This window comes from Phocoena phocoena, chromosome 10 (assembly GCF_963924675.1).
Source record: "Phocoena phocoena chromosome 10, mPhoPho1.1, whole genome shotgun sequence".
Lineage (NCBI taxonomy): Eukaryota > Metazoa > Chordata > Mammalia > Artiodactyla > Phocoenidae > Phocoena > Phocoena phocoena.
Genome location: NC_089228.1, coordinates 100,409,929 through 100,432,004, shown reverse-complemented (window position 1 = coordinate 100,432,004; position 22,076 = coordinate 100,409,929). Strand labels below are relative to the sequence as shown.

Here is a 22,076-nt window from a genome sequence, read left to right as displayed (position 1 = left end):
TCTGCTCAAGGAAACAGAAGGACCTGGGCTAGGTCTTTGGCCGATGGGGGAATCTTCAGGGTGACCCTTTACCAATTGGAGTTTCTTTGCTTAGGTGCCAGAGGTGGGCAGCTTATCAGACGCAGAGGAACCCTAGAGGGTTAGCAGAGTAACCCTTGCCTTTTTAAAACTATTTGCATATGCCTACCAGATACCCTGCAGGGCGGAAAAATTTCTGGAGCAGTTGAATAAATAGTTAAGTGGGCTGGTCCTAGAGCTTCAGGATAAGATAGGATAAAATGAGAAAGAAAATCTGATAAATGTCAGGAATCTACTTCCTGAGGGAGAAAGAGGCTCACTCAGAAGTGGGAGGGAGCTCAGTGGTGGGTATATTAAAATGTGGGAGGAACCAATGGAAAATGCACTTTACAGAACGATTACTTAATTTTAAGGGTTAGAACAGACTTTTTTTTAATGCTTTCTTTTTTTACACACACACTTAGGAACATTGGAAATCCAGGAAAACGTTTTAAAGGGACTCAGAATTTCACCTTCTCAAAAAGTCAGGCTGTTTTTATTTTTCCGTATTCCCTTTTAGGCGTTATGTTGATTTCTTTTAAAGAGTTGACTGGCATTGTTTTTTACATATTTATTCAAAAGAAGACTTTATATAGTTGTGAAATTGATATTTTATCATATATAAATACTCAAATGAGATGGTCCAGTTTATTCCAACTGAAATCATTTTATGATCCACTGATGGTGTACTTGGGACATACTGGTATAGTGGTAAATTTCTGGATTTTTGGAATTAGGCTCCTGATTTCAAATCTCAGCTCTGCTACTTGTAAATTTTCCGTCCTTGAGCAAGTTGCATAACCTTGGTACCTCACTTTCCTTCTCTTTAAAATGAGATTTTTAATGAGGATTTGGAGATAATGAGTTTAGCCCATGGCAGGCACTCAGCCAGTGCTATTTATTATTTTTATTTGCATTTCTGAGTAATGCTGCAATAATTTGAATCCTATGGAGTTCTCAGTCTGAACTCCTAGAAGTAGGGTAGAGTATGACATGAAAGGTATCACTATTTTAAAGAATTTTGATGAAATGGTTTTTTTTTTTCCTATATAAGTTCCAATCCCCTTTGCCCCTCATCTCCTCCTAGGAGTGTTTCTGGGTACAAAGGAGGAAGTGAATACTGTCATCATTTTTTAATATATTTTACATTTTAGCTTTTTACTTTTTTACCTCCACATCAGCCTGTTAGTATCATTTTGCCTTCTGTTTGCCATTTGTTTTGTTTTGCCTTCTCCTTTTATCCCACCTGCCCCCCCAAAAAAAAAAAAAAGTCCTCTGTCGCTTGTGTATTTGACCCCTCAAAATCTGATCCTAGAGGTATTGCCTGTTCCCTTCTTGGGGGGTTTCCCCGCTTTCTCCTACCCAATTTTAGAACATTTTCATTACCCCAAAAAGAAACCCCATACCCATTATCAGTCACTTCTCATTACTACCCACCCTCCAGGCCTAGGAGAACACTCATCTACTTTCCCTCTGTTGATTCACCTATTCTGGACTTTTCATATAGCAGCATGTGGTCTTTTGTGACCAGCTTCTTTCACTTAGCATTAATGTTTTCAAGATTCATCTATGTTGTAGCATCTATCAGTATTTTATTATTTTTTTATTGTCATATAACAGTCCATTGTATGGACATACCACATTTTATTCACCTTTTCAACAATTGGTGGACATTTGAGTCATTTTCACTTTTTGGCTACTCTGTATAATGCTGTTGTGAACATTGTTGTACAAGTTTTGTGTGGACATGTGTTTCCACTTCTCTTGGGTAGATACTTAGGAGGGGAATTGCTGAGTCGTGTAGTAACTCCATGTTTTAACATTTTGAGGAACAGCAAAGCTGTTTTCCAGAGCAGCTCCATCATTTTACACTCGCACCAGCAGTGTGTGACGGTTGCAGCTTTACACATCCTTGCCGACACTTGTCTTTTTCATCACAGCCACCCTAGTAGGTGTGAAGTGAAATCCCCATGCGTTCATAATTTTAGTTTTCACATTTAAGTCTACAATTCATTTTAAGTTGATATTTGTGTATAGTATAAGGAAGGAATCCAAGTTCAGTCTTTTGAACTATTTAAAAACTTTTCTTTCCTCATTGAATTATCTTACCAGCTTTATCAGATTTCAGTTAACCATAAATGTAAGGATTTATTTCTGTACTCTCAATTCTGTTCCATTGATAGGTATGTCTATCCTGAGGCCTAACACTGTATTGATTACTATAGCTTTTGGTAAGTTTTGAAATTGGGAGGTGTGACTCTTCAAACTTAGATCTTTTCCTAGATTCTTTTGGCTATTCTGGGTTGCTTGCATTTCTGTGTGAATTTTAGGGTCTGCTTATCAGTTCCTGCAGAAAAAAGCAGCTGGGAAGATTATAGGCATTGCAAAATGTGTAGGTCAGTTTGGGGGCATCGCCATCTAACAATATTAAATCTTTGAGCACGGGATATTTTCCATTTATTTAAGTCTTGATAGATTTCTTTCCACTATGTTTTATCGTTTTTAAGAGTGCAAGTTTTATATTTATTTATAAATATATTTATATTTATTTTAAATTTTTTCCAAGGTGTTTTATTCTTTTTAGTGGTATTATGAATGGAATTGTTTTCTAATTTTGTTTTTTGACTGTTAGTTGCTAGTGTATAAAAATAACAATTCAAATTTTATATTGGTTTTGTTTCCTGCAACCCTTCTGATCTTGTTTATTCATTCTAATAGTTATTTGGTGGATTCCTTAGGATTTTCTATATCTAAGATCATGTCATCTGCAAGTAGAGAGAGTTTTCCTTTTTCCTTTGAAAGCTTTCATTTATTTTTCTGGCCTGCTAGCCCGGGCTAGACCCTCCAGTGTGATGTTCAATAGAAGTGAAAAGAATGGACATCCTTGTCTTATTTCTGATCTTATGGAGGAAAGATTTAGTCTTTTCCCATTAAGTATGCTGTTAGTTGTAGGTTTTTCATAAATGCCCTTTATCAGTTTGAAGAAGTTCCTTTCTCCTAGTTTGCTTGGTGTTGTTATCATGAAAAGGTGTTAGATTTTGTCAAAGGCTTCTTCTACATCTATCAAGATGGTCAAGTTGTTTTTGTCCTTTATTCTGTTTTGGATGTTAAATTAACCTTATTCCTGAGATAAATCCCACTTGGGCACAATGTATAGTCATTTTGTCATATGTTGATAGATTGGGTTTGCTAGTGTTTTGTTAAAGATTTTTGCCTATATTTATAGGCAGAGAGATATTGGTCTGTAGTTTTCTTGTGATGTCCTTTGCTGGTTTTTATATCAGGGTAATATTAGCCTCAGAGAGTGAATTTGGAAATATTCTCTCCTCCTCTGTTTTTTGGAAAAGTTTGTGAAGAGTTGGTATTAATTCTTTTTAATTAAATATCTGGTAGAATTCATCAGTGAAGCCATCTGGGCTTTTCTTTCTGAGAAGTTTTTAAGTTACTAATTCAGTCTCTTTACTTCTGATAGGTCTGTTCACATTTTCTGTTTCTTCTTGAGTCAGTTTCAGTAGTTAATGTCTTTTCCAAAAATTTAGCCATTTTGTCTAAGTTATCTAATTGGTTGCCATATAGTTGTTCATAGTGTCCCCTTACAATCCTCTTTATTCTGTAAGGTCAATAGTAATGTCTCTTCTTTCATTCCTGATTTTAATAATTTGAGCCTTCTCAATTCTTTTCCTTAGTCAATCCAACTGAACATTTGACAATTTTATTGGTCTTTTCAAAGAACTTTTGATTTTGTTGATTTTTTCCTCCGTTGCTTTTCTGTTCTCTAGTTCATTAATTTTCCACTCTAAACATGATTTTTCCCCTCCTGCTTGCTTTAGGTTTAGCTTGCTCTTCTCTTTCTGGTGTTTTAAGGTAGAAGATTAGACTGTTTATTTGAGAATTTTTTTTAGTAGAGGCACTTACAGCTATAAATTTCCCTTTAAGCATTGCTTTCATCACATCCTATAAATATTTGTATGTTGTGTCTTCTTTTTCATTCATCTCAAAGTATTTTCTAATTTCCCTGTGATCTCTTCTTTGGTTATTTAGGAGTATGTTCAATTTCCACATATTTACTTCTCAAATTTATTTCTATTATTATTGTCTAATTTCATTCCATTGTAGTTGGAGAACATACTTTCTGTGATTTCAATTTTTTTTTAATTTATTGAGTCTGGTTTTATGGCCTAGCATATGGTCTGTCCTGGAGAACATCCCACGTCTGTTTGAGAAGAGCATGTATTCTGCTGTTGTTGGGTGGAGTGTTTTTTCAATGTAGTGTCAGTTCCAGCTGGTTTATACACTGTATAAGTCTTCTGTTTCCTCATTGATTTTCATTTATCTTTATGTGCTCTACATGTAAGGTTTGTACAGTTATCATCCCATTTTGCAGATAAGGAAACTTGCTTAAGATCAAAGTCAATGCCGAGGTTGGAGCATAGGCTGTCAGGCTTAGAGGCCATGAGGAATAATTGATACAGCTTTCGTGTCACTTTGCGTATTAGAAAAAAAAGCACTCTTTCAAGCTTTACCCTCTTTAGGAATAATTTCATGTTGTTGTAGAGTATTATTTTCAATGTCAAACTATTTGAGCCATCCTACTAGCATAGTATACTCTATTTCATGAGCATGGAATCGCTTTTTATTGATTTTTTTTAAGTGTGTTGTTTGTGAATTATGTTGAATTTTTTATAGCCCAACACTTGATATTACCCTAAGATGCATTTCTCATTTATGCACAATGCATATTGGAGTTGTTTGTAAATTACTGTTTATAAGTATTTTTTTAAAGCAGGCCTTAGGGATGTTTGTGCAAATTTTGGATTTTGTGCTGATTTTATTGTGAGTCATCTTGATTTGGAGGAGAGGACTAATTGTTGGGGGCTGAGTTCCAGTCCTAATTCTGCAGAACGTTTCAGAAATCTCTCGATTGTTCTATACTTTACCACGATGGCATGGTAAAACCTCACTTAGAACTTGTATTCAAATGCAGTGTTTGTGAAAGCATTGTGAAGGCTTACCATGTACTAGGGAAATGTCCTGGGTGAGGGGTGTTCCTGAGTTTGTATCTTCAGAGCTGAAGGCACCCTTGTGCTGATCTTTGAGAGGTATGCACTCCTAGCTGTGTGACCCTGGCAGGTTAATTAACCTCTCTGTGTCTTGGTTACTTCATCTGTAGAAGGCAGTGATATCTGTACCAATGGGAGCATTGTGAGGATTCATGAATTAACAGGTGCAAAGCACTTAGGACAATGTTAGTTAATCACTATTTATAAATAAATTTAAATAAGTGGTCACTAGTGTTGTGATGGTGGTGGTGCCACTGAAGGGAGGTATGGCGATTGACTATGCATATGATGCCAGAATGTAAATGAAAGGTTGTCTTTCCTTTCACCTTTTGCTATACTAACCCTGTAATTTAAATACCAAAAAAATTATTTAGAATGTTTGAGTTTATCACACTGCACTTATTTTTGTCTTCCCTGTAGAAAATTGCAAACAATGGGTTAAAAGAACATTTGGTGTTCGGTTAATCAGTCATAGTCATTACCACCTTCACTTGTTGGTGAATCTGTACTTTTGAAAACAAAAATTATAAAAATGTGAAAACACTGACAAAAATGTGCCAGAAAGAGTAAAGTTAGATTTATTTGTCCTGGTGGATCTGTTCCAGAATCTGATAGTCGAACGGTGAGCTGTGATCTCTCCTGAGCACATACTTGTGTTACATTAATCAGGGGCCAGAGCTGCCCTGGGATGTGTGTGCGGGGATTAAAAACAAGAGTGAAAACCCAAGTTGTGATTAGCTGCATCCGTGCTTGACTGCCAGAGCCTGGAAGGAAGTCAGTGGACTGTGTGTGGTGCTCACGACCAAAGTTCTGTTTCTCATTTTTCTTTGGCTGCTGCTGCTTCTCAGGGTCTGCGGCCGCAGCTGCCATCGGTAGAGCCAGGAGCTCACAGGTCGGGGCTCTGGAGCCCATGCTAAGCCCGGGCTGGTGCACCCACCCCCGCGTCCCTGTTCTGCCTTGTTTCTAACCTGCCCTGGGCCTCCTTTCCTGTGTCAGTTTCGTGTGACACGGCTCTGGGCTCTGGTTTTCAGTACACCCCCTTCGGGGGTGCAGATTCAGTGAGACCCCTGCCGTGACATGAGTCCCTGTGATGCAGATTTCTAGATCCGATTTTCCAAGGCCCGATTCCACAAGGCTGGTCTGAGGACTTCTAGTGCCCCTTCCCTTGGCCTCCCGCTCACCCTGTTCCAAAGGTCATCTGTACACGCATGCATGCTGCACACCTCCGTGTGCACGTTCTCTTGGATAAGCCCCACCTTCCCCAGGTTTATCGCTGAGCACCGCATGTAGGAGGCGGATCTGGTTCCACCCCAGACTTTTGTTGCTTCGGCGCCCAGAGGGCCTCGTTATACGTTTCACAACATGGACCCCAGGACCATGTCCTTTTCAACTTCAGGTTATTCCTAGCTGATAACGAGGTACTCTTTGCAGTCACCCACTTGGTAAAGCAACTCACTGTATCTCCTTTGGCCACTAGTCATTTTATAAGTGTGTTTGTTATCTTTGTTTATTAGGCTAATTGGCCTTTTTGTAGAGTTTCCTTTACCTTAGTTTCATGAGAGGACCATCAACACATAATCAATCCAGTAGAATTATCATATTAGTAAAAGAAAAACAAACTTCACAGAATCAGAGAGCAGATTAAATTATGTGCTGTCATGTTGATAGTTGCACTGTAGCCCTGATGCAGCCCATAACTTATTATAATTTAATTCCAGTAAATACATTTAAATGATATTTAAAACTGATTGTATATTTGGTAACTAGGGACACTAGAGTGATGCAAATTCCAGCTCATTTTGAAAAAGGTTGGGGGAGAGACCATCTCGATTTATCACCGTATCTGGTACGGTTTTTCAAGTTAACACTTCCCTGACTGCGGATTCTCATGTTTTTGAGGCTTGAAGATCCTTTATCCCAAACCTTTCTAACCACAGCTTAGTTCCTGAGCAGAATAACAGGCTGCCATCACAGTGCAAAACATGTATCACGGAAACATCACTGTGGCTCCAGCTTTTAACTTCCCAGAACTCTTTATCAGTTGCTCCTATGTTGAAAATTTGGATTGAGAGGTGCTTGTCTTCCCAAACAAACTTGGGAAACTGAGCCAGAGCACGCCCTCTGGGAGAGCTCAGTGTAGGAAAAAGGGCACTGAGCTTTGCAATTTGCAAAACTTTCCAAAAAGTGCTGGACGGCAGAGCTATGAAGAAGTGATGATACTTGAGAGGGTTGCAATGGATCTCATTTGGAAAGAATCAGACCTCTGAAATGGGTATTTTTCTTTTGCCTTGGAAAATAGGAAATTAATTTCCACTTTGCTCCTCATCTTACAAACTCTAGACTTTTAAGCTGTAAAGAGAGTCATGGAGTCACGTTGAGGACACACAGGAGAGAGACCCTGACCAGAGCAAGCTTTCCTAACTTCTCTGTTCTTTGGAAGATATATCCTTTGGAGGATAACACATCCTCCAGAGAGCAGGGATGTATTATTTCAGCTGTGTGTTTAGAAGGTGAGGCAGGGACATCCCTGGAGTGTCGTCTGCTTGTTTTGCTTTCCTCCTGCAATGGGCATGCCTTTGTCCATTGCTAAGTACAGGAGACACAGGCCCTGAGGATGCCGCTGGATAATGGACAGTCTTCAGGAACAGAGGCTTATGTGTTCCTATTATGCTGGAAAAAAACATTCGCTGCACAGAAATGTGACCTATTCCGTGACGAATGAGACCGTGGAGGCTCTGAATTTAGCACACTGCTCTCAGATGCTTAGGCACGGCCAGCCCTTGGCATGTACAGCTGAACTTGGGTATCGGAACAGGTGGCCGGCATTGAAGGACAGAAGGAGCAGACGTAGGACAGTGTTTCGGGAGGGTCACTTCTTTACCCTCCAAGCGCAGCGGGAGGAAGGGCCTTGTGAAAATCAGTCGTGGTGGTAAACGAGTTTCTGAGGGCGCCCTGTCACTAGTTTTGTACCTGCTACTTCTCAAGAGTGGAGGTGCGCCTGCAGAGGCTCAGCTAGTCCCATCTTGAAATGAGTCTTAATCACAGTTGCCTGCTTCCTGACATATTCCCTGGAGGGAAGGAAGGGATTGAGTCAGCTCACATGCGAAGAAATTATTTTAGGATAAAAATCTGTGGGTCACCCTACCCAGGACTGAAAATTTTGTTTCCTTGGAAATATTTCTATAAAAAAGAAGGGGCAAATGATTATGTAATAACACTTTTCTTATCTATAACTAAGTATCTGTTCCTTAGGGGGGAAGACAAATCAGAAGAAAATAACTTTCTGGGACGCTCAGATGTCTTTACACATTCAGGTCCACTTAGAAGATGATAAACATCGCAGCCCTCTAAAGATTGTTGGGTTTGTGTGAATGAGATTTTAATGTCGTATACATGGTCAGCACAACTATATGAACTGTGCTGGACATGTGATCCTCACATCTGGTGGGTGTTCGGTGACTATATGGTAGTTTCATGGGTGTTCGGTGACTATATGGTAGTTTCATGATAGCAGTTGGGTATCAAGGCAGTTTCGGTATATTTAGTACTCTGTACTGAAATAGTCAGACATACTTCGGGTACAGTTTAGAAAACCTTTTCTATTACAAGGGATGAAACTTTCTTCTTTTTAACCAGAAAAAAGAAAGTCGTTAAAGTATAATACCCCATTCCCTGATCATTCCACTTAATATGCTTTTCACTCTCTTGAGAATCTACATTATTTAAAGGCTGAGAATTTTCCCCTCGAGAGTAAACATTTGTAAATCTATTTATCACAGCAAAATGTCTAAGTTACCGCTTTCCCCCAGTAGCATTATTAATTTTTCACCAAATGAGTTTATTTGTTTGACTATATTTAAACGTTTTTAGCCTTTCTTCGCACCTCATTGGCTGGAATTGAAATTTGTATGCATTTATTTTAACTTAATAGTTGTTTAAATAAAGGCGGCCTCTCTGTGGGTCCTCTGAGAGCTCTTCCTTCCTCTCTGGCTATGGCTGATAAAGGATGCTCCACGGAATGGGGAAGAGGGCCTCCATTTCTTCATCTATAATGGGGGTGACGTTTTGCTCACAAAAGTTGTTGTTATGAGGATTAAATGCTATATAATATATGCGCAAGCCTCTGGCTTACATAAGATATTTCACAAATTGTAGTTCCTTCCTTTTCTCCCTGAGGAAAGTTTAACCCACTAGTCACTCCTCCGTGCCGGTAAGCATGAGTATTTACAAAACCAAGAAAATAGACTCTGTGCCCTTCGACCATGAGGATTTCAGGCTGCGTCCTAAGTTCGTGATGGTGTGAGAGCAGGGTTTTGTGTGCCGTACACCTTTTCTGAATTGTGCACTTCCTCATTATTATTTGAACACTTCGTTTTTTTTGGATTGCTTGTTCTGTTGTGTTTTTACATTTTTTGTGTGGATTTGCACTTACACTATTAGATGAGAGTCTGTGGTCCTTTTCAGAATTCTTACTTTACATTTTAGAAATCTTTACATAGTAGAAAGCTACCACTCTTCTCTGAGAAAAAGAACAGGTCAGAGTGATTTGTCACAGAATTTTATTCTTCACATGAGATACAAAGTGTAAGAAAATAGCAAAGCTGGAAGTTGACCCATTTCAGTTGACACTCTCTTGTGCGGCCTGTTTTGTGTTTGCTAGACTGACATCCTCCAAAATATTTTTCCTTCTGCTTTGTGTTTTCTCTATTCTAATACCCCTTTAACCCTTTCAGCAGAGCTTTTTTTTTTTTTTTTTTTTTATTTTCAGCTGCGTTGGGTCTTGGTTGCTGCACGCGGGCTTTCTCTAGTTGCGGCGAGCGGGGGCTGCTCTTCATCGCGGTGCTCGGGCTTCTCATTGTGGTGGCTTCTCTTGTTGCGGAGCACGGGCTCTAGGCGTGCGGGCTTCAGTAGTTGTGGCTCGCAGGCTCTAGAGTGCAGGCTCAGTAGTTGTGGCTCACGGGCTTTGTTGCTCCACAGCATGTGGGATCTTCCCGGACCAGGGCTCGAACCCGTGTCCCCTGCATTGGCAGGCAGATTCTTAACCACTACGCCACCAGGGACACCCCAGCACAGCTTATTTTATTTTATCTTTTTTGAAAGGCTAATTGAAAAATGTCCTTGTGCTGTGTCTCACTTTTGATTCTGCGTTTTCCTCTGAAGGACCAGTTCAAGTTCACTTACGCTGGGGAGAGTTTATTCATAGGACCGTCGGAGCGCAGGGAGGTGGTAAACACCAGCCAAGCGTTTTTCCTTGTATCCCTGTTTCTCACATTTACGATCTGCTTCCTAATTAAATTGTTTCTTACCGTTTGGCCACCTGGATGCTAAGGTTTACAGCTTAGCTTTTCTTCTGTTTTGGCAGAGGTGGTGTTTGTCTATTAGTTTGTTTTTGGAGATTAAGCAAACGCAAAAGAAATGTTGGGTGCAGGTGATTTGGTATTTTTGACCTATCTTGTCAAACTATTTCAAAAGCTCAGTTGCACCAGGTAAAACTGGTAAATGGCATCAAAATCTGGAGCATCCTTGCTTGCCCACACTTGAGCAACCTGGCAGTTGTGCACGCTGGAAATCAGGTCATGGGAGGCAAGGTGTGTGTTTGCTGGGGTAGGATGTGGCCCGGGGAGCTGGCCTCTGCCCTCTTCTCCTCTGCACACTCCCCTCATCTGATGGCCCAAGAACTTTGAGCAGATCACGAGGGTGGGTCCCATTTGTTTTATAATGTGAAAGTAGCAAGGTGAGGAGGAAGGCAGGAGAGGGCGAGTCTGACTGCCAGCGTTAGATCACAAACTTAAACCTGCAGGGTGCTGGCTGCAGGCCACGCAGCACGTCCTGCTTTATACCTTGCATTTTTCCGCCTTTGTTTAAATATTCAACCTGTCCAACCTGTTTGGGCTGAACAAGCTGGTGCTAGCAAACATCGAAACTGTCAACGTTTTTCTGATTTGTTAAGGAAGGTGATTAGCAGCAAATTCTGCACCCTGCGCCCCCCCGCCCAAAAAAAGTGAGCAAGTAGCACAAAAATCTTAGCACCTGTATTTACCGCACTGGATACCCACTCTCTCCCTTGGGGCGTGTGTGTGTGCTGGTGGCCTTTCTCCTCTGCTTCCTTCAGGGCTCTGGGTTGACAGAAAGCTTGTTGGCCTTCAGTGGGGAGAGAGTTTGTGTTTCCTTAAACCGGAGATGTGGTTGCATAATGGGTTCACTGGGATGCCGCGACTATACTCCAGTCTCACTCTCTGAGCTTATATAACCCAGCGCCCTCGGGAGGCTGTGCCGGTTTTGCAGGTGAGAAGACTGAGGTCTGCAATGGCACGGAGTATAGCCAAGGTCCAGGCACATCTTGGACCCTCCTTCCCGGGCTCCTTCCCCCACAGCACATCATGTGGTCCTGTGTGTCACCCCTGGCCAGCCTTTATCCCACTTAGATAGCGGGGACTGCAGTCACAGACAGGGGCCCTGAGATCTAGTTTGTTTCGCGGGTGAAGTTTGTCTTTGGAGCCCTGTTCATTTTCTCTCTCTCTCTGCTGGCCCCTGAGGCGTAGAGGATGGTTGTCCCCGCAGTGGTGGTGACCTCCTGCACCCACGCCCACACCTGCCTTCCCCCTGTGGTGCGTGGCAGGCCGTCTCAAATGGCCCGGCGCAGGCACTGCTCGTTCCTTTTTTGGAAAAGGATGGGGGACAGCAAACGGTGCCGTGGCACCCCCTTATTACCAGGGAGTCCTCTCTTCCTCCTTGCCCAGAAAGGATGTGAGTAACTGGGCTCTGCGGAAAGGTCTGGTGCCTTGCGCGTTTCCATTCTACTGTGAAGCGTTGAGCTGGGAACTGGCTTGACTGGCTTTGTAGCTGTTTGCCACCGAAGGGCCTTCTTGGTGGGGCGGTGGCAGGTGCCCCCCTCAGAGGTGATGGCTCCCGGCGGAGGGCCTCCATCACCCAAGACCATAGATACGAGTCACTCTTGGGACAGGGCCAGCTCAGAGTGTGGCGCGGTCCCCGGGCTGTATGGGAAGGCTGAAGTAATGGAGGTGTTTAGCCCAGGGAAGGGAAGAGTCCGCACAGCATGACGGCTGCCCGGAAATACCTAGGGGCTGTCAAGGGGGAAAGCGGTCATTCTCGTTCTCTGCATTAACACAGGATGGGCCCGGCAGGCTCGTTGAACTCTATGTGAATGAGAGAGTTCTCTTTGCATGAGAGAGCAGTCAGCTCATCCAGCCTCTGGGGTCTTTAGTTTGGTTTTTTTTTTCAGAATCTTTAATTTTACATGGAAAGAGGTACTCGGTGTCTTTGTGGGTATTGTAAACAAAGGAGCTAAATAATGCATGGAGAGTGTTATAACAAATGGAAGATTATTTTAGGAAAACAAGGGCAGACAAACGGGGAAAAGTACAAGAGGGTTCAGGGTATTCAGATTCAAGGCATGGCTGTTGGGAACAAGGTCTAGAATAAAATTTTTTTACAAGTTGATATCTATTGACGTGGGCCGACTGCCAAGCTCCCTGCACTGGGTTTGAAAGTCAGGAGAGAAGGACGGGGCTTGAGAGTGAGTGGCACGGGCCCTCTGTTGTCTAAGTAGGCGGTCCATAACAAGAGAGCGTGTCCCTCGATTCTGTTCTGAAGTCAGTGGCTCCCAGTGTCAACATGAAAGTAGGGAAGGAACGCAGCAGCCACAGGTGGCCTTACTCCTGCCTGAAGGACGGCCGGGAGAGCGAGGACGGGAGGGGAAATATTCTTCAGGCATCGTGACCCCAGCCCTGTCCGTCAGTGAGGAAGTGTTTGCACCAGGGTCTCCCACGAGACTAAGATGGAGAAGGAACCCAGAGACAGGGGAGCAGAAATCAGGTCCAGCCAGAGCTGGAGCCCAGAGTCGGGCTGGAGAGCCTCTCTGGGCTGGGGAGCTCTGGAGGGGGAGAGTGCAGAGGCATTTATTTGTTAATGAGAAGCTGGGACCTGAACCCCGGATGCATCCTGCCTCGAATTAAGATTCCCTAACTCCTCCCACAGTTTCAAACGATCCTCGCACTGGCAGCAAGAGCGCAAGGCTGCAGCCAGCACGAGGAGGGAGATTCTCTGCTTTGGGATGCGCCTCCCTAGAGTCAGGGGAAGAGGAACTGTTGGGGACAGGCTGACGTGCCATGCTGCGCCCCTCAGTGGAGGCAGGGGCAGGAGGAGGGAACCTCCTGTGTCGCAGCCTCCACCAGCCACGTGGCAGAGGCCCGGGGCGGGCTGCAGCCTCCAGGCATTGTGTCCGGGGCAGCCGCAGGGAGCTCCTGGCAGAGGATTCCCGCAGCCGGCCTGCGGACAGCGGGGGACGCCTCCCTGAGGTCTGCGCCTCTCTCAGGCCTGACTTCTGCACGTTCCCGGGGGAGCTGTCTCTCCAGTCTCCAAGGCTGCTTACACGACCATCAAACCTTCCTCCACACCCTGGCACAGCCGGCGTGACCTGCCTGTGGATAAGCGTGACTGAACCTGAGCAACACCCGCATCGTCAGAAGGTGCCTTTGGGCTCACAGGTGGAGCCACACGGGGAAGAGCTCCCCCGCCGGCCCCTTGTCCACCTCTGTCTTCACTCCCCAGCCTGTCTTCACTCCCCAGCACAGGGCGTGATTGCCTTATAGGTGTCACTCTGGGCTCCGCACCCTGAAACTCCTCCCCTAAACATCTGTTAGGGAAACGCACACAAAGCTTTCTGGAGACTTACTTTGCTTTGGCCCAAAAAATAGGTTGTAGAGGTCCGATGCCTCTGAATCTCATTCATTCCCTCTTTGGTTATCACAAGGCTTTGTTGTAAAAGCAAAGCTAGCACGGGGAATGGACAGGGAGGTGTCTATTATCAGCCTGTAAAAACCTGTGCGAACCTGTTGACTTCAGTCCGGCGGGGCCCTGAGGCATGCTGGGTGCTGGTTTTGTGTACGGTTTGTGTCCTGTTTACTGAGAGTGACCTTCCTTATGATGCCATTCACTCAGAGGATTCAGCCCCTAGATCAGTAAAACCTACGTGGAAATTCAGTCTGAGAAGTGAGTAGACACTAGATGTGTCTGGATGTTGCCTGAACTTTGACCTTCACTCATAAATTAGACATGGGAAAGCTTGAAGAAGGTTTGAGACCTGTCATGGGGACACCGTCTACTAGGTAGTCCTTTAAACTTGTTGAAAGTTTTTCAAGGGATTTTACCCCCAAGATAAGAAGGTTAAATTTCCCTGTTTTTGTTACATATTTATACCTGGTAAACTCGTGCAGGTAAACTGCGGAGTGAACCTGGGAGAGGTTTAATGCTTATATCCAAAAAATGTCAACATCGTAGTCCAATAGTTAACTGACCTGTGAACAGTGCGAACGGTTAAAGAATGTAACTGGGATCCAGTGGTTGTCACGCTTGAGCAGGCATGGGTATCAGTGGAGTGAAACCCAGGGTACCGAGCCCTGGCCCAGAGTCTCTGAGTCTGCAGGTCTTCAGCCAGACCTGAATTTACATCTGTAACAAGCTCCTGGGTAAATGCCAGTGGTTCTGGTTGGAGGACCACAGTTTGCAAGCCAGTGCTCTGTAAGACTGGCAGTATTCTCCCCATTTTGTAGGTGTGGAATCTGAAGCTAACATACCTAAGTAACTAGTGGGGTCTCCGTGATTACTAGATGGTTATTAGTTGGCGCCGTCTAAAACGTCTCGATGCTCTGAGACCACCCCAAGGCTTCATTGCCGTCACATGGTCTCTCCACCTACTACACCATCTTCCCACCTGAATTTGCTTTTTCACCTACTAAATTCCTGCTTCGTTCTCAGAGCAAGCCAGTGCTTGAATGGTTAAGGGTTTACCTCCATTTCCAAATCACACCTAAGAAAGGTCAGTAGAAAATTCTTGTATTTGGAACTGGAAGTGAGGAAGTTGGGGGAGGAGGGAGGGATGTGCTTTAGGAATTGGTCTGTCTGCTCTGAGTTACTAGACTGGCATTCAGCTCTTGTACAGATGTAGTTGTTTTAGCTGTGATATAGTATTCTTACAGACATCCCACCGTAGCTAAAATGGATCTTTTCACATTTTAGAAGTTAAATATAACATTTACAGGACGGAAACTTTGAGCGGAAAATACACATCCACCCTGGAATTCAAAGTGAGCTCCTAAAAAGTACTCAGATTGAGATTTTTTCCCCCTTGTTTTAAAAACATCTGCAATATTTGTCATTATTCATTACTGGAAGAGTCCCCCCACCTCCCAGGAGGGGGCCGGGAGTGCAGTGTTAGGAATGGGAGAAAATTTCCCTTGACTCCTGAAAGAGTTCTGATAAAATGCCTTCCTTAGACCGCGATGTGGCAGGATTTCTGCAGTCGATGTGGCGTGCCTCCAAAGGAAATTTCTAGGATTATATGCAGAAAACAGATGTTTACTTTGATTTTACATCAACCTCTCTCTACTGTGGATGTAGGTGTAGTTTTTGTGTTTTTGTTGTGTTTTTTTTTTTTTTTTTTTTTTTTTTTGCGTTATGCGGGCCTCTCACTGTTGTGGCCTCTCCCATTGAGGAGCACAGGCTCCGGACGCGCAGGCTCAGCGGTCATGGCTCACGGGCTCAGCCACTCCGCGGCATGTGGGATCTTCCCGGACCGGGGCACGAACCCGTGTCCCCTGCATCGGCAGGCGGACTCTCAACCACTGCGCCACCAGGGAAGCCCAATATGTGTATAGTTTTGAATGCATAAATACAGATGAATTCCAATAAGAGAAAAAACTACCCCATGTCCTCAGTGTTGATCTTTGGGGTGTTCTTCATCGAGGTCCCTTCACTGTGACACTTTTCTATACCATCTCATATCAGGTTTGTGGACATTAAGTCCTAGTAAGGTGAGTGAGAAGTTGTCTTGGAACCTGAAGACATATGTGGTAGTGGTGCTGCAAGTGTAGCCGGTTTTCTACATACACTTCATCCATGCATCCATTCCCTCCATCCATCCATTCAGCAGTTATTGATTCATTCGCCTACTCATCCATCCAGCCATTTGACCGCTATTTATTAACCACTCACTGTGCACCACCAGGGGCAAGTGCAGAGAACAGGAGAGGCAAGATTATAATGAAACTTCTTTTCAGTCTGAGCCGAGGAGACAGTCACACGAGTAAATACCCGGTATTTCCAGTCACTGGTATGTGCTGTGAAGAAAGTAAAACTGGGTCGAAGGCTGGAGAGCATCTATGTCGAGTGGGCTGGGGCGCTTGCTGTGACGGCAGGCACCAGTCCTGGAAGGCCGGGGGCGGAGCAGCCTGGGTAGAGGGCGTGCAGCAAGTGCACCAGACCTAGGGTCAGACTGGTTGGATGCCTTTGAGGGACCTGGAGGGAGCGCTGCGTCTGAAAGCACCTTGGATCGGGGTAGGGTGCCGACAAAGGAGGCCCAAGAAGTAGGCAGATCTAAGAGGGGACCATCGGAGGCACTTTCGTGGAGGAGTATCTGATTTGATGCATGTTTTAGAAGTTCACTCTGGCTGCCTTGTAGAGAATGAACAACAGGAGGGCAAGAGGGAAAGCAGGGTGGCCAGTGTAAAACGTTACGACCAGCCACTCAAGAATCCTGTGGGTCGTTTTTGCGGTATATCCATCTGTGGGTATAATGGTACATCAACCCCTGTGCATAAATCTTGGCACTTTTGTCCAATCATTAGTTTTCGAGACAAATTTCTAGAAGTGAAATCAATGGAATAAAGGGCATATGTATTTAAAATTCAGATCCCTGTCACTCAGCTACTTTGCAGAAAGGTTGTTACCGGTGTTCGGTACCATCCACAGTGTTGAGAGCCAGCTTTTTGTACCACAGCAATGCTGCATATTTCTCATCCTTGCCCACCTGGAAAGTGAAGAGCTGTTCACTGTTTAGGTGCAGGATGGAGGACGCAGGGCTTGACAGCAGTCTGAATAAAGGAGTCACGGGGGTCTGAGCAGGAGCTGGTGCAGTGGTTAAGACTCTGAGCTTCCGCTGCAGGGGTTCAATCCCTCATCAGGGAACTGAGATCCCGTATGCTGTGCAGTGCGGCCAAAGAGTAAAACAAAACAAAACCAAACCCACACACCTGAGAACCCCAGCTCTGTTCACACAACCTCAGGACGTGGTCGTCCCAGCACTCTGTGTGCCCTGCACTCAGACCACATCCAAATTGGTTTTCACCTCTGATCCAACATTTCATGAAGGATATTCACAAACTGGAGAGTATTCCAAGATGAGTAGCGACCAGCAGACTGGAGCGCAGAGCTGGGGGACGCTGGCTGAAGGAGCCAGAGTTGTTCAGTTTTGGGAAGAGAAACTTCGGAGAGACGCAGACCTCACCTTGAACTACCTGAAGGGCTGCCCTGCAGAAGAAAAGGTGCACTGACTCTGTGTCGCCCCTGAGGACAGACAGACGTTTAAAGGAAGGATGGAAGTTTTGACTCGACATGGGGAAGATGGTTTTAACAGCTGGCCTTGCTGAAAATGGAGATGTCCTTGTTGCTGGAAGCATTCAATCCGAACTGAATGACGTTGTCTCCAGTGCACGCTGCTGAGGGACGTTCTGTGCTGCGTGGGTGGTGGGATAGCATCTCACCTCCCTTCCAGTCCTGAGGCTCTTTGTAATTTGTTGATTCTTAGGGTACATGGAAATGAGGTGAATTAGCCCTTGAAATAAAACCTGAAAGAAAGACACCCAGGTCTTCTAAAGAAGAGAAATTGGATTTTCTCCTCCCTGCCCACCCTCCTCTCTGTTTTTGGCCACACTCTGCAGGGAAGAGGCCGTTAGTGGTTCATCATGGTGACTCGCCCCACTTCCTGTGAGCATCGGGGAGGAAACCGACACTTCTGTGGCCGCTCCTGCTATTGGAGGGAAGACGAGAAGGGGTCAGGTTAGGGAGTGTCTTTAACTGCAGATCACATCCAAATTCAGAAATGCCCGGAGATCCCAGCGCCTGGCAGCTCAGTTATTGACTGAATCAAGTTCTTAAACGAGCCTCCAGAAGTTGGCCATCCCATAGGTGGAAGGACAGACTGGGAACCCCCTGTGTCTTGGCCAAAAAGCACCATTTAACCCTAGAATGGAGCATTGCTAGAGCTTTGAACTGAGGCTCCAGCTGGGCTCAGTGGGGTAGCCGGAGTGGCTGGTATGTTCAGAAGCCTTATGTTGCCACCAAGCCCCAGAGACGGGCTTGACCTGGTCTCGTCCCCCTGCTGTTAGCAGTGACACAGGACTGGAGGGGGGAGCATCCAGGCCTGACCTGTGGGCCCTTCATTCTCCTGTTGAACGTAGATTAGAGTTTGGTACCAACTGCAAGCAAGACTGTGGGCCACAGTCACTCAGAGAAGAAGTGTCCAGGGTTCAGGGAATAGCCTTGAGTGTCCAGCCTGTGATCCGTGATCCAGAAGAGAGATGCAAAGGCTCGGCCTTTAAAGGCAATTTGGGGGAAAAGCACAGACCTTGGAGTTGGCACACCTGGGTCCATCCTAGTTGTGAGGCCCTGGCATGTCAGCCTCTCCACACCTCAATGGCCTCACCTGCAAAATGGAAATCATAATCTGGGTGAAGTTCCCAGCAGATCCTCACTGAGTGCTCGCTCCAGTCCGCCTCTCCCTCTGCTCTGTGAAAACAGCTTCTGTCATAAATCCCAGGAGCTAGATAATAAAGCATCAGTCTTGTGACTGTTAGTGTCATATTGATAGGAAAGATGTACTGATAGCTTGAAATGAGCGAGTGAACTGCTTACAGTTGTCAGCCTCTGATTTCCAGTATCCTCATGCGTTATCGTAGCCTTATGTTTATCTGCACAAGTAGCCTACTGGCTGTAGAAAAGGATGTTCGGTTTTTTGTTTTTTGTTTTTAACATCTTTATTGGAGTATAATTGCTTTACAATGGTGTGTTAGTTTCTGCTTTATAACAAAGTGAATCAGTTATACATATACATATGTTCCCATATCTCTTCCCTCTTGCGTCTCCCTGCCTCCCCGCCTCCCTATCCTACCCCTCTAGGTGGTCACAAAGCACCCAGCTGATCTCCCTGTGCTATGCGGCTGCTTCCCACTAGCTAGCTATTTTACGTTTGGTAGTGTATATATGTCCATGCCATGCTCTCACTTTGTCACAGCTTATGCTGCCCCCTCCCCATGTCCTCAAGTCCATGCTCTAGTAGGTCTGTGTCTTTATTCCCGTCTTACCCCTAGGTAGTTCATGACCTTTTTTTTTTTCTTAGATTCCATATATATGTGTTAGGATAAGGTATTTGTTTTTCTCTTTCTGACTTACTTCACTCTGTATGACAGACTCTAGGTCCATCCACCTCACTACAAATAACTCGATTTCGTTTCTTTTTATGGCTGAGTAATATTCCATTGTATATATGTGCCACATCTTCTTTATCCATTCATCTGTTGATGGACACTTAGGTTGCTTCCATGTCCTGACTATTGTAAATAGAGCTGCAATGAACATTGTGGTACATGACTCTTTTTGAATTATGGTTTTCTCAGGGTATATGCCCAGTAGTGGGATTGCTGGGTCATGTGGTAGTTCTATTTGTAGTTTTTTAAGGAGCCTCCATACTGTTGTCCATAGTGGCTTTATCAATTTACATTCCCACCAAAAGTGCGAGTGTTCCCTTTCCTCCACACCCTCTCCAGCATTTACGGTTTCTAGACTTTTTGATGATGGCCATTCTGACCGGTGTGAGATGATATCTCATTGTAGTTTTGACTTGCATTTCTCTAATGATTAATGATGTCGAGCATTCTTTCATCTGTTTGTTGGCAATCTATATATTTTCTTTGGAGAAATGTCTGTTTAGGTCTTCTGCCCATTTTTGGACTGGGCTGTTTCTTTTTCTGTTATTGAGCTACATGAGCTGCTTATAAATTTTGGAGATTAATCCTTTGTCAGTTGCTTCATTTGCAAAGATTTTCTCCCATTCTGAGGGTTGTCTTTTGGTCTTGTTTATGGTTTCCTTTGCTGTGTAAAAGCTTTGAAGTTTCATTAGGTCCCATTTAGTTATTTTTGTTTTTATTTCCATTTCTCTAGGAGGTGGGTGAAAAAGGATCTTGCTGTGATTTATGTCATAGAGCGTTCTGCCTATGTTTTCCTCTAAGAGTTTGATAGTGTCTGGCCGTACATTTAGGTCTTTAATCCATTTTGAGTTTCTTTTTGTGTATGGTGTTAGGGAGTGTTCTAATTTAATACTTTCACACGTACCTGTCCAGTTTTCCCAGCACCACTTATTGAAGAGGCTGTCTTTTCTCCACTGTATATTCTTGCCTCCTTTATCAAAGATAAGGCGACCACATGTGCGTGGGTTTATCTCTGGGCTTTCTATCCTGTTCCATTGATCTATATTTCTGTTTTTGTGCCAGTACCATACTGTCTTGATTACGATGGCTTTGTAGTATAGTCTGAAGTCAGGGAGCCTGATTCCTCCAGCTCCACTTTTTGTTCTCAAGATTGCTTTGGCTATTCGGGGTCTTTTGTGTTTCCATACAAATTGTGAAATTTTTTGTTCTACTTCTGTGAAAAATGCCAGTGGTAGTTTGATAGGGATTGCACTGAATCTGTAGATTGCTTTGGGTAGTAGAGTCATTTTCACAGTGTTGATTCTTCCTATCCAAGAACATGGTATATCTCTCCATCTATTTGTATCATCTTTAATTTCTTTCATCGGTGTCTTATAATTTTCTGCATAGAGGTCTTTTCTCTCCTTAGGTAGGTTTATTCCTAGATATTTTATTCTTTTTGTTGCAATGGTAAATGGGAGTGTTCTCTTGATTTCACTTTGAGATTTTTCATCATTAGTGTATAGGAATGCCAGAGATTTCTGTGCATTAATTTTGTATCCTGCTACTTTACCAGATTCATTGATTAGCTCTAGTAGTCTTCTGGTAGCATCTTTAGGATTCTCTATGTATAGTATCATGTCATTTGCAAACAGTGACAGCTTTACTACTTCTTTTCCGATTTGGATTCCTTTTATTTATTTTTCTTCTCTGATTGCTGTGGCTAAAACTTCCAAAGCTATGTTGAATAAGAGTGGTGAGAGTGGGCATCCTTGTCTTGTTCCTGATCTTAGTGGAAATGCTTTCAGTTTTTCACCACTGAGGACGATGTTGGCTGCGGGTTTGTCATATATGGCCTTTATTATGTTGAGGAAAGTTCCCTCTATGTCTACTGGCTGCAGGGTTTTTATCATAAATGGGTGTTGAATTTTGTTGAAAGCTTTCTCTGCATCTATTGAGATGATCATATGGTTTTTCTCCTTCAATATGTTAATATGGTATATCACGTTGATTGATCTGCATATATTAAAGAATCCTTGCATTCCTGGAATAAACCCCACTTGATCATGGTGTATGATCCTTTTAATGTGCTGTTGGATTCTGTTTGCTAGTATTTTTTTGAGGATTTTTGCATCTATGTTCATCAGTGATATTGGCCTGTAGTTTTCTTTCTTTGTGACATCTTTGTCTGGTTTTGGTATCAGGGTGATGGTGGCTTCGTAGAACGAGTTTGGGAGTGTTCCTCCCTCTGCTATATTTTGGAAGAGTTTGAGAAGGATAGGTGATAGCTCTTCTCTAAATGTTTGATAGAGTTCGCCTGTGAAGCCATCTGGTCCTGGGCTTTTGTTTGTTGGAAGATTTTTAATCACAGTTTCAGTTTCAGTGCTTGTGATTGATGTGTTCATATTTTGTATTTCTTCCTGCTTCAGTCTCGGCAGGTTGTGCATTTCTAAGATTTGTCCATTTCTTTCAGGTTGTCCATTTTATTGGCATATAGTTGCTTGTAGTAATCTCTCATGATCTTTTGTATTTCTGCAGTGTCAGTTGTTACTTCTCCTTTTTCATTTCTAATTCTATTGATTTGAGTCTTCTCCCTTTTTTTCTTGATGAGTCTGGCTAATGGTTTATCAATTTTGTTTATCTTCTCAAAGAACCAGCTTTTAGTTTTATTGATCTTTGCTATTGTTTCCTTCATTTC

At 43.7% G+C, this 22,076-nt stretch overlaps 1 protein-coding gene across 3 annotated transcripts in view; it reads left to right on the top strand.

Annotated features, from left to right (window-relative positions):
• Positions 1-22,076, top strand: part of RREB1 (ras responsive element binding protein 1) — a 66,450-nt gene that overhangs the window by 5,144 nt on the left and 39,230 nt on the right. The gene's annotated exons all lie outside the window — the stretch shown is intronic.